At 36.2% G+C, this 16,155-nt stretch overlaps 1 protein-coding gene and 2 long non-coding RNA genes across 6 annotated transcripts in view; 2 read left to right on the top strand and 1 right to left on the bottom strand.

Annotated features, from left to right (window-relative positions):
- The window catches only part of LOC126925730 (adenylate cyclase type 6), a 98,426-nt gene extending 87,346 nt beyond the window's left edge, over positions 1 to 11,080 (bottom strand). For 2 of the 4 annotated variants that reach the window (XM_050741608.1, XM_050741612.1), the window contains exon 1: positions 9,971 to 11,080. The gene's annotated coding sequence lies outside the window, so the exon portion shown is untranslated. Of the gene's footprint in view, positions 1 to 1,070; positions 1,171 to 1,610; positions 1,703 to 9,970 lie in introns of those variants that run through there. The other 2 variants (XM_050741610.1, XM_050741609.1) reach the window with 2 other exon arrangements.
- Positions 10,579 to 11,209, top strand: LOC126925838 (uncharacterized). The gene is made up of 3 exons (XR_007714135.1): positions 10,579 to 10,722; positions 10,792 to 11,021; positions 11,074 to 11,209. It is a non-coding gene; the product is annotated as an uncharacterized LOC126925838 (long non-coding RNA).
- A 258-nt stretch (positions 11,210 to 11,467) lies between these two features.
- LOC126925833 (uncharacterized) lies at positions 11,468 to 14,430 on the top strand. The gene is made up of 3 exons (XR_007714129.1): positions 11,468 to 11,623; positions 11,688 to 11,808; positions 14,154 to 14,430. It is a non-coding gene; the product is annotated as an uncharacterized LOC126925833 (long non-coding RNA).
- Positions 14,431 to 16,155: the final 1,725 nt, after the last annotated feature.

Below are 16,155 nucleotides of genomic sequence, written 5' to 3'. Positions count from 1 at the left end.
CAAACAACGAAATAAGTAGGCAGCTTTCTTCTAACTTTGTTATTCTTTTAATATACTTAAAACATACTTAACCTCGCTTTTTGCCTACATATTGCGTCTATCGAAAATTGAAGAATTTAAGAGTAAAAGCACTGGGATATTTGGAACAGTGATTTGTTTTCTCGTAAACAAGTATCTTAAGGTCATCTTGCAAACCGGATGTATGAGCGTTGGAAACAATTTGTCTTCTACTTATTTCGTGAAATAATCCATGAAAAGGGAGATGTAATAGCGAGGAAACGTTTTAGAGAACAGCGAACAGCCGTGGACGAACGGAAGAATTGTCTGCGGACTTGAGGCTCGATTGGTAGAGTAGAATAGAGAAAAAAGGATTTTCGATATCGAGTGGCAAAGGCGAGCCGCTGTCGAGTGTTCTCGAGGGCCATTCAAAGATTCCAATTTGTCCTTCGTGTCGCCTCGACGTTGCACAATAACCCAAGAAACTCGGAGGAAAAAATTTACTAGCCACATTTTATACTGCCGAAACATTTCCACATAGGAGCTATCCCTTTTAAATTCTCGCATTATTTAATTATTTAGGAAGAAGATAGAATAGAAAACTTATTCATGAGATTACCTTTAGAAAGTTCCAATCGTTCACTGAAATAGGAGTAGCGTGGTAAACGTACCAAAAACATATAGTACCACGTTTTTGTCATTTCTGTTGAATTACATTTACATGTTGAATTACGACTATGAATAATGATACATCTGCAAAGATAAAAATATTTATTAAAGAGACTCTTAGAAATTTGTTTTCCATCCGATAAAGATCAATCGTCTAATAATATAATGATAAGAATTTTAGAACGTTTAGTATAATAATTATATGTGTGTTTAATGTCGGGCACGGTAGTAAGAAGGAAATGGTTGAAAATTGAATCAAGCGGCTTATGGGATAAGTATCGAACGTGTGTTCAACAAGTGTGTCCCATGCCCATGCGATCAAGCAATCAGAACAGCATCCATCGTTGACACACAATTACATAATAAAGAGGACAGGGACTAGCATACCATACAATTCCCATTACCTCGTCAGGGATCAATGAAAAAATTGTAGGAAATTGGGCTAATTATCGCAAACGACGCAAAATCGAGTTCCAGGTATCTCGTTATCGCGGTGCCATCATCCTGGAAGAAGAAAAACAAGGGAAAACTTGAATAGTTTTATTAAGATTTCAAATTGCACTCTGAAACTCTGTACACGTTGTTACAGGAAAAAATTCACTTTTTAACTTTTTCAAGGTTGCCCTCGGGCAATAAATAATATCGCCAATATTTCGAGATTCTCAACAAAAGTGCAGTTCGTCAATAAATATTGGAAATACTGTATTCGCGATGCATATTAATCTTTTCGTTTGAAAACCTTTATTGATAATATACAGGGTAGCCCACGCAGCTATTCCATGATATACGTTACCAATATATAGTTATAGAAAAATGCCAAAGGGGTAAGATGAATGATTGAAAAATATACATCCGTAGGACCATGTTCTTTTTTTAATTTCTTTTTACTGCAGTGCTGCAGTGCAATAAACAATTGCATTATTTTTTTAAATGGAAATGCATACTTGTTTTTACGTAAGTAGATTCCTAGCGTTGTTATCGTGCTCGCTGCTGTTTTTTGAGGTTATGGTGATCGTCACTAATCGATCATGAAGTTGGCGTTTCAGATAGATCAATACCAACTAAACAATTGCACGAAAAGGACGGGAAATTAGATCGATTAAAAGTAACTATACGCGAACGCTTGAAAAGAGTACTAGAACTTTTGCATACAGCTAATAATACATCGATAATTGATTAGAACAGATCGATACACCTGCGTGAATTGATATTCCTTAGCAACATGTACGTAGTAATACATCGTTGTCATAGTTCCAATCACAGAGAATCCATGGCAATTAGTCGAAAGGGCAACTCGACTTCCGGTTGCTGTAGGGCAACAAATCGAATGTCATCACGCCTGCAATTATCCTGGGCCCCCGTCAGTATGTACACTGAATTCAGAGGTATTGCGGTTTTGGTCGGTAATGACGCCACGAAAATCTCAGCTAGTGGTTAACGATAATCGATAGAGTATAACGAAGTCCCTAGTTCGATCATTTTCCTGGCAACCCAATGTCTGGGTTGGCAAATTTTACTAGAAACCACAATTTCCTCCGAACGCTTCAATCCTCGTCTTCGTTAATCCAAGACGACGCGATTTTCTATTCTTCTTGACCTTTTAATATCGAGTTTCAGGATTTTGATCATTGAGAATTTGGTTTGAGAATTTTTGGAAAGATGAGGAATTTTTTAAAAAATGTTACTAGTCCCCTCACGAGTTTTTGATTGCTCGAATGTTGGTCATTGTTTAGAAAATTTTAATTTCTGGAACTTTGCAGGGATCTTTTCAAAATTTCACTCACTATGATCGGAACGATGTAGTTTGGACGTTAAAGCTACGTTACTTTAACGTTTCGCATAATCACGTTATTAGTGCAGTTGTTTGCACAGGGTTCATTGTTTTCATTGTCATCGCCTATCGAAGCGTTTCGATGTTTCGTTACAGATTATTCATTATTTTTCTGTGTCACTATTTCCTCAACGAATTTCTCTGTATGCCCGTAGGATAAGGATAAAAATATTCTGCTCGTGTTGCACGAATCGGTACACTCGTTTGATTGCTGCCCTCCAATTACACGCGACTCTGCGTCCGAAACACGAGATTTGATTATAAAAGAGATTGTTAAGGGCCAAACGAAGTGGTTAAATATCTTCGATTATTGTTCGATATCTATCGTTCGAGACGTAAGAAAAATAATTGCTCGACTCAAAAGTCGTTCACCGCATATTCCTCGTCTTAGATTTCAAAAAAGTCCCTAGGTCCTTCCCCTAAAAATGAACAAGTTTAATTTCCTCGTTGTTATGTTTGGTTACAACGAGCCTAATTGCAGAGTAGATTGGGAAACGGTGGAAAAGCAGCAGGTAGAATCGATCAAACCTGCACTGGCTCACAAAGGGTACGATTAATTGACAGCACTGAAAATGGGCGGCCGAAATTCTCGTGTAACTGGCTATTCAACATAGCAAATAACGATCCTCAAAATTGGGTATGCTAGCTGTACAGTTAGTGATTTCCCTGGAGACCCCTAGTTGAGAATGGTAACTAGCAAATGTCCCTACAAATGTCATTTCTCTCGCCTAACAAATGAATAATCAAAGCAACAATTATCTTTTTACTAAAATCTATGTAATTACACTAAATTAGGTTTCAGCTAGCTTGAGACACGAGAAAAGAGTAATCACATTTCAATTAGTACAGCCATCCATCATCACCATCTCAAAAGAAGAAATTACGGAAATTAAAGTCAGCTCGACTCAGACCTGGTTTGACTTAATTCGCGAAACGAGAAATCTGGAAATTGAATTCTGATTGGTATATTTTTAAAAAACGTTTGACATTGCAAAGCTTAAATTAGCTATGGATTAGGTTTGAAGTAGTTCGAGATACGACGAAAATCTATATTATCGGTATATCTTGTCGAAGGTTGCGTTTCAGTTATTTTTACGATAAGAGCGGACGACGGTGATGAAAAGCGGAGAATAGGAGGAATCAGGTAGCACGTGTTTATTTATTCATGTTCACGTAACCAGTGCCAATTAAGATCGAACGACAACCAGCGCAGGTACCTTCATGGTCGCGGAGGAAGCGTCGCGTCGTCTGATTAAAGGCCGCCCTATTCCACTGGCCGAGACACAAGAAACGTTCTCTTCACTCACTGCCGATCCGATCTGCTTCTAAATTACCGTCACGCGACGTCTCGATCAATCGTCTAGTAATATTTACGTAACTTTGAAAAACACGCTCTCCTCGGTGAAATCTTAGTAAAAGTTTGATAAGTCTATGGAAATTGTCGTGCCGTAGAAGTATGCGGGAAGTTTATAGGCGGTCCATTAAATTGTTTGCTACTCTGTACAAACTTCTTCGGAATTTATCACTGTTCTTACGACAGATTCTTCGAAGTAGCTTTAACACTGATTTCCTCAAATATATCTAGGAAATTTATTTCGGTACTTTCAGTTAGTAGAATTTTGTCATTGTTTGTGTGGAAATTTTCTAGAATGGTGCTCTCGCCGTTGTTTTCTCCAAATATAGCGGAAATTCCGAAGGAAAATTTTCGGAATACAGGGAAATTGAAAAGAAAATTTCCCAAGTATAAAACTGCAAAGGGGTATTTGTCCAATGTAGGGAAAATTTGGAAAAAGAAGTTTTCCGATGTAGAAACAAAAATTAAGAGAAAGTTACGAAACTTCGGGAAATTTAGAAAAATCAAATTTTATAATTCTATCTTCTAGAAATTACTTTTGCTGCTGCTTCCCCCTGATACATATAACCCGAGAGTTTACAATTTTACGAGTTATTATAATTTCATTCGCAGTCGATCGAAATTCAGTGAACGACGTTTATTCGAGGGAATAGGACAGCTTGCTGAGCTCTTGGGTAACTGCTGATCCTCGAAGAATCCGGATGAGATTTGAGAAAACCAACGTGTCGAAGGGAATAACGACTCGTACATCGATATCATCCCTTTCACGATCGTAAAAATCAACTCGTCTGACGCTAATCCTTTTCCTGCTTTCTTTATGGTCACACGCAGACCTGGATAACTCGGTTATCTAAATATCAGCGTCTTAAAATTCAATCTCGAAGTTTCCACGGAATAATCTAATTCTCTGTACATTATGATTGCACTGCGGATTGTTTGTGCATTTTCAGACAATTTTTAGATTATGTATTTGTTATAATTAGTTTAGGTATTTATAGACAATTTAAAGGTATAAAGACGTAGAATGCACATAATATGTGAAGATATATCAAATATCTAAAGAATGATATTTAGTATAATATTCAGTAGATTAAACAATTTCATGTACAGAATTCTATTTCCTCGATTAAATTCATAGATATATAAATTTGCATGAATATCAGCGGTCCAATTTTGTTTAATGACAAAATTACTAGAAAATTCCCTATAACTTGAATGCACCCTGCAAAAATTTAGATTTGTTTCTAGAAAAACACTGTAGATGTTTACGCATTTATGGCCAATTTAAAAATACCAAAATGCCTAGGCACGCGAATACATGTAATACGCAAAAATATACGAAATATGTAAAGTACGATATATGGTAAATGCATGGCACAATATCCAGCAGATTAAACAATTTCATATACAGAATTCTATTTCCTCGATTAAATTCATAGATATATAAATTTGCATGAATATCAGCGGTCCAATTTTGTTTGATGACAAAATTACTAGAAAATTCCCTATAACTTGAATGCACCCTGCAAAAATTTAGTTTTGTTTCTAGAAAAACACTGTAGATGTTCACGCATTTATGGCCAATTTAAAAATACCAAAATGCCTAGGCACGCGAATGCACGTAATACGCAAAGATATACGAAATACGTAAAGTACGATATATGGTAAATGCATGGCACAATATCCAGCAGGTTAAACAATTTCATGTACAGAATTCTATTTTCTCGATTAAATTCATAGATATATAAATTTGCATGAATATCAGCAGTCCAATTTTGTTTAATGACAAAATTACTAGAAAATTCCCTATAACTTGAATGCACCCTGTAAAAATTTAGTTTTGTTTCTAGAAAAACACTGTAGATGTTCACGCATTTATGGCCAATTTAAAAATACCAAAATGCCTAGGCACGCGAATGCACGTAATACGCAAAGATATACGAAATATGTAAAGTACGATATATGGTAAATGCATGGCACAATATCCAGCAGGTTAAACAATTTCATGTACAGAATTCTATTTCCTCGATTAAATTCGTAAAGCTATAAATTTGCATGAATATCCGAAGTCTAGTTACGATTAGTAATAACGAAATTATTAAAAAATCCCCTATAATTTTAATGGGACGAGAATCTTTGCCCGGTGATTTATTCGCAAAGGTAAGAAAGCGTAAAAGTGAATTCGCTTCAGCGTATAACGTGGAAAACTCTTGAAAACAGATTTCGATGAGCAGAGGAAGCTGCAGTTCTGCGTGGGCGGTCAACATTATGCTAATCACGCGAACCGGAAACGGTCGACAAAGGTTTCGGTTTCGGGCTTAAATATTAAACCCGGATCAAGGGGGGCGGCATTAATGACTGGCAGGTGCATGAATAGCATTACACCGAACAATACTGCATACCTACGGCAATACGCTACTATAAGTTGGCAGGATCCTCGTTTAAATATAACAAATATAATATAATCTATAATCATAGAATAGAAATATTATAATAAGACAATACAATGTTAATTGTAGCATGAAAACTAAAATACAAAAAAGCAATTTATATGAACTTTAACTCAAAGAAGAAAGTAATACAACCGTAAGAAGCTAATTTTCAAATGATATCTCAATATCTGGTTTTCTTCTTTAATAACATTAAATTATTTCTTACGGTTGTATTACATTCTTTTTTAAGTTAAAGTTCACATAAATTGTTTTCTTTATCATTGCGGTTAAAATTGTTCATATGAATTGTTTTGATAGTAAAAAATTCATATGAACTTCGACTCAAAGAAGAAAGTAATACAACCGTGAGAAGCTAATTTTCAAATGATATCTCAATATCTGGTTTTCTTCTTTAATAACATTAAATTATTTCTTACAGTTATATTACATTCTTTTTTAAGTTAAAGTTCACATAAATTATTTTGTTTATCATTGCGGTTAAAATTGTTCATATGAATTGTTTTGATAGTAAAAAATTCATATGAACTTCGACTCAAAGAAGAAAGTAATACAACCGTAAGAAGCTAATTTTCAAATGATATCTCAATATCTGGTTTTCTTCTTTAATAACATTAAATTATTTCTTACGGTTGTATTACGTTCTTTTTTAAGTTAAAGTTCACATAAATTATTTTGTTTATCATTGCGGTTAAAATTGTTCATATGAATTGTTTTGATAGTAAAAAATTCATATGAACTTCGACTCAAAGAAGAAAGTAATACAACCGTAAGAAGCTAATTTTCAAATGATATCTCAATATCTGGTTTTCTTCTTTAATAACATTAAATTATTTCTTACGGTTGTATTACGTTCTTTTTTAAGTTAAAGTTCACATAAATTGTTTTCTTTATCATTGCAGTTAAAATTGTTCATATGAATTGTTTTGATAGTAAAAAATTCATATGAACTTCAACTCAAAGAAGAAAGTAATACAATCGTAAGGAGCTAATTTTTAAATGATATTCCAGTATCTGGTTTTCTTCTTTAATAATATTAAATTATTTCTTACAATTGTATTACATTCTTTTTTAAGTTAAAGTTCACATAAATTATTTTGTTTATCATTGCGGTTAAAATTGTTCATATGAATTGTTTTGATAGTAAAAAATTCATATGAACTTCGACTCAAAGAAGAAAGTAATACAACCGTAAGAAGCTAATTTTCAAATGATATCTCAATATCTGGTTTTCTTCTTTAATAACATTAAATTATTTCTTACGGTTGTATTACGTTCTTTTTTAAGTTAAAGTTCACATAAATTGTTTTCTTTATCATTACGGTTAAAATTGTTCATATGAATTGTTTTGATAGTAAAAAATTCATATGAACTTCGACTCAAAGAAGAAAGTAATACAACCGTAAGAAGCTAATTTTCAAATGATATTTCAATATCTGGTTTTCTTCTTTAATAACATTAAATTATTTCTTACAGTTATATTACATTCTTTTTTAAGTTAAAGTTCACATAAATTATTTTGTTTATCATTGCAGTTAAAGTTGTTCATATGAATTGTTTTAATAGCAAAACTATCAAAATTAAATGACATATAGTTAGATGTATATAATAGTTAGAGAAACCTGAATGTATTGCTTATAGCAATCACAAGGATCCTCTACTGAATCGTTTCTGTCGGTGTATCCTACCGATCAAACGTATAATTCGTTCGCTTTTCATCGTTAAAATGTATCCCTCTGATGAAACCGAGACGTAGATTCTGAGCTCTTCGTTTCTTTTAAACACAATTCCATGCGTTTTGCATTATGCATATCTCCTGTATCTTGCATATGCTATGCATATCGTATACATATTTCGCCTAACGGACGCTCTATGCAGCCGAGTGTGAGCTTCATCTTTAAAACGCTTAGAGACACGAAAATGTTTCCACGGAACGAAACGAAACATCGATGCGCGTTTCTGAATTTCCTTCGCGTAATTTTACGCGTCGATGCCAGTTGAATGATGCGATCGTTGCGGTTGTCCTCGAGAATTTGTCTAACTCACATCGTTCAATACGATCTTTTCAACGAAAATTTAATATTCCTTCGGATTCACTTGCAGATATTATCTGAGGCCATAAAAGAATCGCAGGCTGCGGAGATTACCTCTAACCGGATCGATCGTTGCGGCCATCATCGTTATCGAAAACTGGAAAAATATAGGAAAAAGAAAGAAGAAAAAATATACCCGGCATGTCGCTGACAACAGGCTACATAACGTAAAATGTGAAATCGAAAATGATCCGTTTGAACCTGTTCGACATATTTTTCGGGCAGGTGAATTTTATCCCCAGTTTTACTCTTTTTTTTTTTTTTTACTAATTGCCAATTTTGCGCCGAACCCTCTGCAAATAAATAATTTTACCTTCTAAATGGTCGCAAGAGTTAAACCCGAAATCACGTTTTCTATGATTATACGTAGCTGTGATTATTATCATGGACAGAATAATAATAATTTTCTAATTAAAATATATTCCTTGTCAACGATAGGTGAGTGATGCCAACACTTTCGAAGAATGATCCTTGTGATGTTCGGTGTTTCTTGTTTGCTTCAGATCAGCCTGTCTTTACGGTTGACGACAGAGTCTCGGATTTAACGAACATCAACCAATTAGGGTAGTGAAAGGGACGTTATTATGGTTGTCGATCATAAGCCAATAATAGAACGAAGGCATACGCATTCTACCGCTGCTTATTCGGGCCATTATGATCGCAGACGCGAATAGCCGACTGCCAATTGCAGCGAAAACCGGGTTTCCCCCTGCAACCATGTCTAGGTCTATGTAACTTTGACGAGGCAAACTGAAATGATGACATAATCGTGGCGGGGTTAGAGCACCGGCTGAAGTATTAGAGAGCCGGATGAAACGACTGAACATGCTCCGGACTGTATTCCACATTTTAAGAAAACTCGCTTCTTCTTCGCGTAATTTCGATGATTCGGTTGAATAACCGAGACCGTTTCGATGAGTAACTTCGTTTCGTGCGAGTTCTTCCTATACGGGCCAAGTTAAACGAATTTGCGATGATGGACGAAAGAAAGTCTAAAATCGATATTTGCAAATAAGTTGATTGTAACCTCACAAAAAGTGTCCACCCGATAAAACAGATATTTTCGTTTGAAATTGTTACATTTTTCTGTAATATCGTATTTATTTACCAACGAGTGAAATTGCAATATTTAGATCGTTCCACGTAAACGTGCGAACGATAAGAAGAAACAAATTGTACCTGCGCAGCAGTGTATCTTGCTTTTACCAATCACATTAACATTTCCTAGGGATTTTGTTCCATCTCCAATCGAATAGAAACGAAATTTGTTAGCGACTGGCTATTGCATTAGGCTCTAATACAAAGGTTTAAAAATATTCATTTGTAAACTGTCTAAAAGTAAAAAGGCTGAAACAAGACGAACGTCAAACGCGATTGGGTCACGAAGGATCGAAAATGGCCCGACTGAAGTAAATTCTTGTCGATGAATTTTTAACTGCGATTTTTATGACCAAACAGATGGACATAGCTGACAGGTCAGCGGCGCTCATTATCATCGATCAGAACGAGTGCGTGCTCGCGAGGAACGATCAACGAATCGTCACGCTAATCGACGATAAAACTCGAGCATTCTTACCTTCGCTCGATGCTCGATCTTGACAGGTTTTTGATTCCCGGCACTCTTGGGCCCCTTTCACAACGATTTTCCCTCTGTTTTATCGGACTGACTGATCAATCTTCCACGAAGATCCATCCGATCTGCCACGCTCTTTTCCAGCTTCATCACTATCCCTTCTTGCCAGATCCTTGCGAAACCTCACCGACTGCTTGCTCCGTTTCCCAAACTCAAACTCCAGTCCCTTTCCGAGATTTCACACGAGATCCTCCTCGTAATTCCCACCTCCACACCTGGTCACTCAAAGGATCGATAGCTCTAGCCGATCAGAAACTAAAAAATCTTTGGTCTTTTGAGGTCTTTCGAGGCGTTTTCTTTTGATTTTAGTTTCTCTTGAAGAGCCTTTGAAGAGTCTCTGCAGAGCTTGGTACGAAGGATCGTGTTAAAATTCGGCGCAAATGTACATTTGGCGAAATGGGATGCCAAAACTGCGAGGAATGCTGGCCCGCAGAGAAGAAAGCGATGATCTGGACGAGGAATGTAGATCAATCACGGACACACGACAGGAACAAACGGTCCAATTGCACACAGCAGCTTGGCAATTACAGCTTAAACGAGCCAAGGCCCCTCGACGCTCAATGTTCAGCCTGGTAACAGATTTGCCTGGACTTGGCCTCATCTGCTACTGTCTGACTCCTCTTAAACCCTTCAAACTCGATGTTTTAACGAATCTTCTCGTCCAACAACAATTTTTCGCGGCTAATAATCGGCAGGTAACAGTTTGTTGAATATATCTTAAGACTATCGAAGAGAGATACTTTGACAGATCTTCTTCTTCACAGAAGCCTACGCTTCGCTGGGAATCTTCCTTGATGAATCGGCTGGATCATTCATGATCGAAGGATTTGCAGAAAATTTGAGAAGTCTCAAATTTTGTTTCCCCAGACAGTCAGACCCCTGTCAGCATCGCAAGAAGCTCGGGATCTCTTGGAATTCAGCGAATCATTACGAAATTATTCACTTCCTGCATTTTGGATTTTTTGGATGACAGCAAGTTGCAAAAATTCAGCAGGTAACTAGAAAAATAAAACTCAATTCTCCGACTTATTTCCGTATCTCTACAGAAATCTCTGTTCCTCACTGAAACGGTCTAGAAAGTTTCAAAAATGCCAGCAACCCTAGAATCAGAGGATCACCATAGGATTATCGCACGGTGTTCTGTGGTGTAGGTGTGAAGCCATGATCGATCGACGAAGAAAGGTTTGTTGAGAGTTCGATTGAAATATTCCTCGTGGTTCTATGAAGAAATCGTTGCGAGGATACACTTTCTGGAGAAGAGGAGCGCGACGCGTCTCGGACAAGTGTCGCGCGCAGACTAAACCTTCCGGCGCGGCTTCCGCGCGGCTTTCAGTACGCGTACTGTGCGCAGGGCTCGACGTGCGTCCCACGCCTACAGCCCTGAGCCGGAGACACACAACCCCCGACTGAAGATTAACCCGTCCGTCTTGGTACGGCCGCTGAACTGACGCCTATTAACTAAGTGGAAACAATTATTTCCTGCGTTGGAGTGGGATACAGATCTATGGAACCAAGGACTTACGCTTTGGATTTGCTCGGGCATTGCGGTTTTTAGCAAAGCTACGACGACAAACGTGGTTTAGGTTGGAGAATGATGTGAGTACTGGTGTCTGGGTGTTGTAGAGGGAGAAATTTAAATGAAAGTGAAAATCGGTTGCAGGTTTCTTTATGGATTACGATTTCGCAGGAATTCCAATAAGGACTTGGCAGATCTTAGATGGAGAATTCTAAAAATCACATAAATTCACAGAAAGAGCAACCACAATGCTGAATAATGCGACGTAAGCGATTCTGTTCAAAGGGAATGGACTAAACTGCATGTCCCATGGGGTTGTTTACCACATTTGGCCATATGGTCGATTCTAAATATAATAGCCAGGTTAAAGAAGTCTGCTGCTTTAGGCTGCTCGTATTAACCCAGTTCTTATCGATTCCCCTCAGGGTTTGGTTCACAATGTGTGTTGTGCTTCTTGTCGTGGTTTACTCTCTCCCCTTTACTGGCCGAATTCAATGAACATCTTATTTCTGATTGCTACGCTCCAATTTCATACTCTCTCTCTCTCTCTCTCTCTCTCCATTCCTCGGCTTGGAAGCCCCTCCTAATCACAGACTATACTTCTACAAACGTACTATTTCGTTTTTCTGGCATTCCTTTAATGCTGGGTCCTTTAAAACGTTTGCCGATCGTTCAGGACATACTCAACACTCCATGAAACTGAAAATTCAAGTCGTATTAGGATTTAGTTTCCAAATATGTGCAATATCCTTGAAAATTGAAAGTTCAAGTTAAATTACAGTGGGGAGTTTTAATAAAAACAGTTTGATTTCTCGATAAGGATTGACGAAAGAGCGAGGTTAGGTTTGAGTTTCAAATTTGGAGATGGAGTAGTTTGAAATGTAAGGGAATTAAAACGGATACGTCAGTGAGTTGTTCATAATTCAGCCAGGTTTCATTGAAACGTGAGTATCTGGTTACCGAAATTACCCTTTCTCACGACTGTGCTGCGAAACTTTGGGAAGCCCTGCAATTGGCGAAGTTTACAATCGACATTATTCTTGCATCTCTTTGATCACCGTGGGAATACTGTTTCAAATTCCGCTTTGTCTAAGTCTCGAATAGAATTTTAAAGCCAGTGCCAAAATCACCCTAACCCGTGTCTCACTATTTTCCTTGAAAATGACAGAGAGTCGGGAGAAATTGTATCCTCGTTGCTTCGTGACGTCTAAGATCTCAAATTCGTGAAAATCCGATGGTAAACTGGACAATTTAAAAATAATGGCTTTTCCCGCCAAATGCGTCTATCTGTAAATGACGATTATTAAAACTAAATAATTGCTTCTTTTCAGTTCCCGTCTCTGGGTGCCATTTGCAATGTCAAATTTGCGAAGGTTAGGTTAGAATCTTAAAAATTTGCGAATGAATCTCGTTTCTAAAATAATCATTTTGCTCACCATGCGAGAAGAGCAATTTATCTGGATTAATTAATCTCATATCGAATTGTACAATGCTAGATATTCGCGAGATACAATCAGAAATACTTTTTCATCTGGATTAATCAGTTTTCAATTGAATACGCAGCGATACAAATTTTCAGAGCGCGTAATTGAATTCTCCTGTCGTCGATGAGATCATTCATTTTTCCGTCTTCGCAACGAGTTATTAACACAGACATACGAAACAATTACTTGGAAACGAAAGAAGATCTGCAGGCGACATTCGTCAAGCTGCAATTAACAATTCATAATTTTCATGATTAATTCGACGAAGAGTAAAACATATCCCCCGCTTTATCTACACCAGTTAGAATTACATCCATTGCGCATGCGTGATACCAGGACCGTTCTCTCCTATAGGGATTCATTGCACAGTCAACTTTGAGATACTTAAAGACGTGTTATTACAACAGTTTTATATTTAAAAATGTATATAATACCACGAAGAAAAATATTTTTAACAAATTATTTAATTTGATGAAATTGCCAAAAGGATTATTTATTGTAAATTTTATAAAATGCTACTGCTGGAGAACAGTGTACAATGCAGTTAATGTAATTATAAAGTGCTTCACTTTTAACAAAAATATTTCGATGAAAAAGGAAATATTGGATTACAAATCAAATTTTCAATTTTATTCGTTCATCAAAAATTGAACACATTGTCCAGCTTTCACAAAAGAATGTTTCAAAATTTCAAAGAATTTATGGCTAAAAAGAGTCAAGTTCTTACAAAAGCAATTATAACGCTGTCAAGAAATGTCTAAATTATAATAAAATATAGAAAATAGACGTTTGGAAATATAAAAAATACTATTCTTTCTTATAATATCTATACTACATTCAATTAGTAAATATTAACAATATACGGGGTGCTCTAATAATTGTGCTAAAATCAGCAAGGAGATGATTCGAAGTGCCGTATAAAAAAAATTTCATTCTACTTTTTCTACTTCGTTTATTTAAAAGATGTTCAAACTAGATTTTCTTGAAAACGGAACGTCGTATGGAAAAATGTTATACTATATTTTCAACTTATCTGTTCACGTAGAATCACCCTCTTACCGATTATACCACGATTACCGAAACACGCTATATTTCTAAATTCAAATGGAACGATTTTCGTGCACAGAGGGCAGTGGTCTCCAAGCGCCTAGCGACAGTACTGCGCGCCAGTGAACGGAGCCCGCATCGAAGCCAGTTGTCGTCTCACAATGGGACGAAGTTGTGGTTTTTTCTGGTTTTTCGTGCGGTTCGCGGCTCTCGTGAAACCCATCGAGTTTCCCGACGTTTTACGAATGTGAATCCCCAGTAGGCACAGCGTTCACAGGAACAGGATAGTTCCCGAAGGATTCGAAGCAGCTTTGGTGTGACACTGGGCGGTGTCAGGTTAGGTTTCGAAGGTAAGTCGCAATACCAACACGTATATAGAGTTCATTGATAAGCCATTATTTCTTGAAATTCTTTTTTCACCTTTTTCCCCGCCTCGATGGAATTTGATTCGATATTTTCCATCGATCAAGCTAAACTCTAACGTGCAAATCAGAGTTTCGCAAATGATTTTGATTTATTCGATTCCGCAAGCACGTTTGAATGTTCGTGACAGGTGACCAGAAACTAGTTCATACTTTATTATAGCGGTGTACCTAGTAGCTCGAGGTTATCGGTTTTTCGATCTCTTATCGAAATTATGTTGTTAGGTTAGATGTTGTGGCAGTTTGTATTGGATATTAGCTGTAGACGTGCAGCTTATTGGCGTTCTTTGTTGCTTTGAACGCAACTGTTTATGGGAGATTTCCTGTAATTAAGGAGTTATTTATTACTTCATTATTGTTGATAGATTTCAAAATTCATTTCCGTTCATATTTCCCAGTTGATTTTATGTTACCGAAATTTAAAATTTGTATTTCGTATTGTATTTGTTCGAAGCAAATATCATACAGCAAATACAGATATCATTGATAAGCACGAAGTACAAATAAATAAAAATCACTCACTAATAGTGCAATAAACAAACACATGCCGTTGATTAAATTAACAAACAAATTATACACAAATATGTTTCCTAATAAAAAATATAGCAAGTAATGAAGAATAATTAAATACATGTGATTCTCTATTGATAATAAAAAAAACACAAATAAAAACAAAAATACAAATACGTAATGCAATTTCTAATTATTTTTTAAACATTTTCAAATTATTTCTCATAAATTGAAATATAAATTGTAATCTTGTTCCATTTATTTTCTAATAAATTTCGATGTCAATTTGAAGAAGGGGAAAAATAACGGTTTATAGAGTAGTTTGTTTGGCGGTAGGAAAGTTGTATAAATTCTGTGGAGATTGGTCGGAAGTTTCTGGCTGTATTAAGGAAAAGTTTTCCGATCTTGGACAAGGATGCACCGAGATATAATCCCTCGAGTACACTCAATGTTCTCTAAAGTGTCTCGTTTCAGAGCAGAGAGTTCCTCGACACCGGGGTTTCGCACTTCCGTGGCCTAACGTTTGTTAATTCTTCGGCTGGAAAATGCCAATATCCTGTCGCCATCTTACCGACCGAGTCTCAAATTTTAAATCTTTCTTCTCACATTCTCATAGGAGATAACTTAATTTTTCGCCATGTATACAAAATTTGTTTTAATTATACATGATTAAAATTTACGTTGTCTTTATTAAATGAAATTATCAAAAATGTTTCATTAAAAAATGAATAAATTATCTGGAAGACATTGAACGTTTTAACTTCGCTTTTGTTAGTAAAACATTTTGATAGAATATTATTAAACAGTATTGTTTCCAGAATTTATTAAAATCTAAAATTAAATTGTTTGATGCGAATTGCATTAGCGACATTAAATGCTAATTCTTCTCGGTTCAAAGTTTCTTTTTTACAAAAAAAGGTCTTCAAGATGGCTCAGGTAGAATTTATTCAATTATTTTCTTTCCGCTGTGTCGCGTTTCGTTAGATTATCGAGGTAGTGAAAAATTAAAAAATAACATAGGTTAAACTCCCAAAGAAAGCTCAATCTGGTCGCTTTGCGTCACACTTTATCCTATTGTTTTTAGAGACCGGAGTTACGATTCTGTCTCGAGCCACTTGTGACGAGTGAAGTTGCTAGTAATTAGATTCT

The sequence above is a fragment of the Bombus affinis genome, chromosome 16 (assembly GCF_024516045.1).
Source record: "Bombus affinis isolate iyBomAffi1 chromosome 16, iyBomAffi1.2, whole genome shotgun sequence".
In the NCBI taxonomy this organism is placed as follows: Eukaryota; Metazoa; Arthropoda; class Insecta; order Hymenoptera; family Apidae; genus Bombus; species Bombus affinis.
This window is presented reverse-complemented; position numbering and strand designations above follow the sequence as displayed.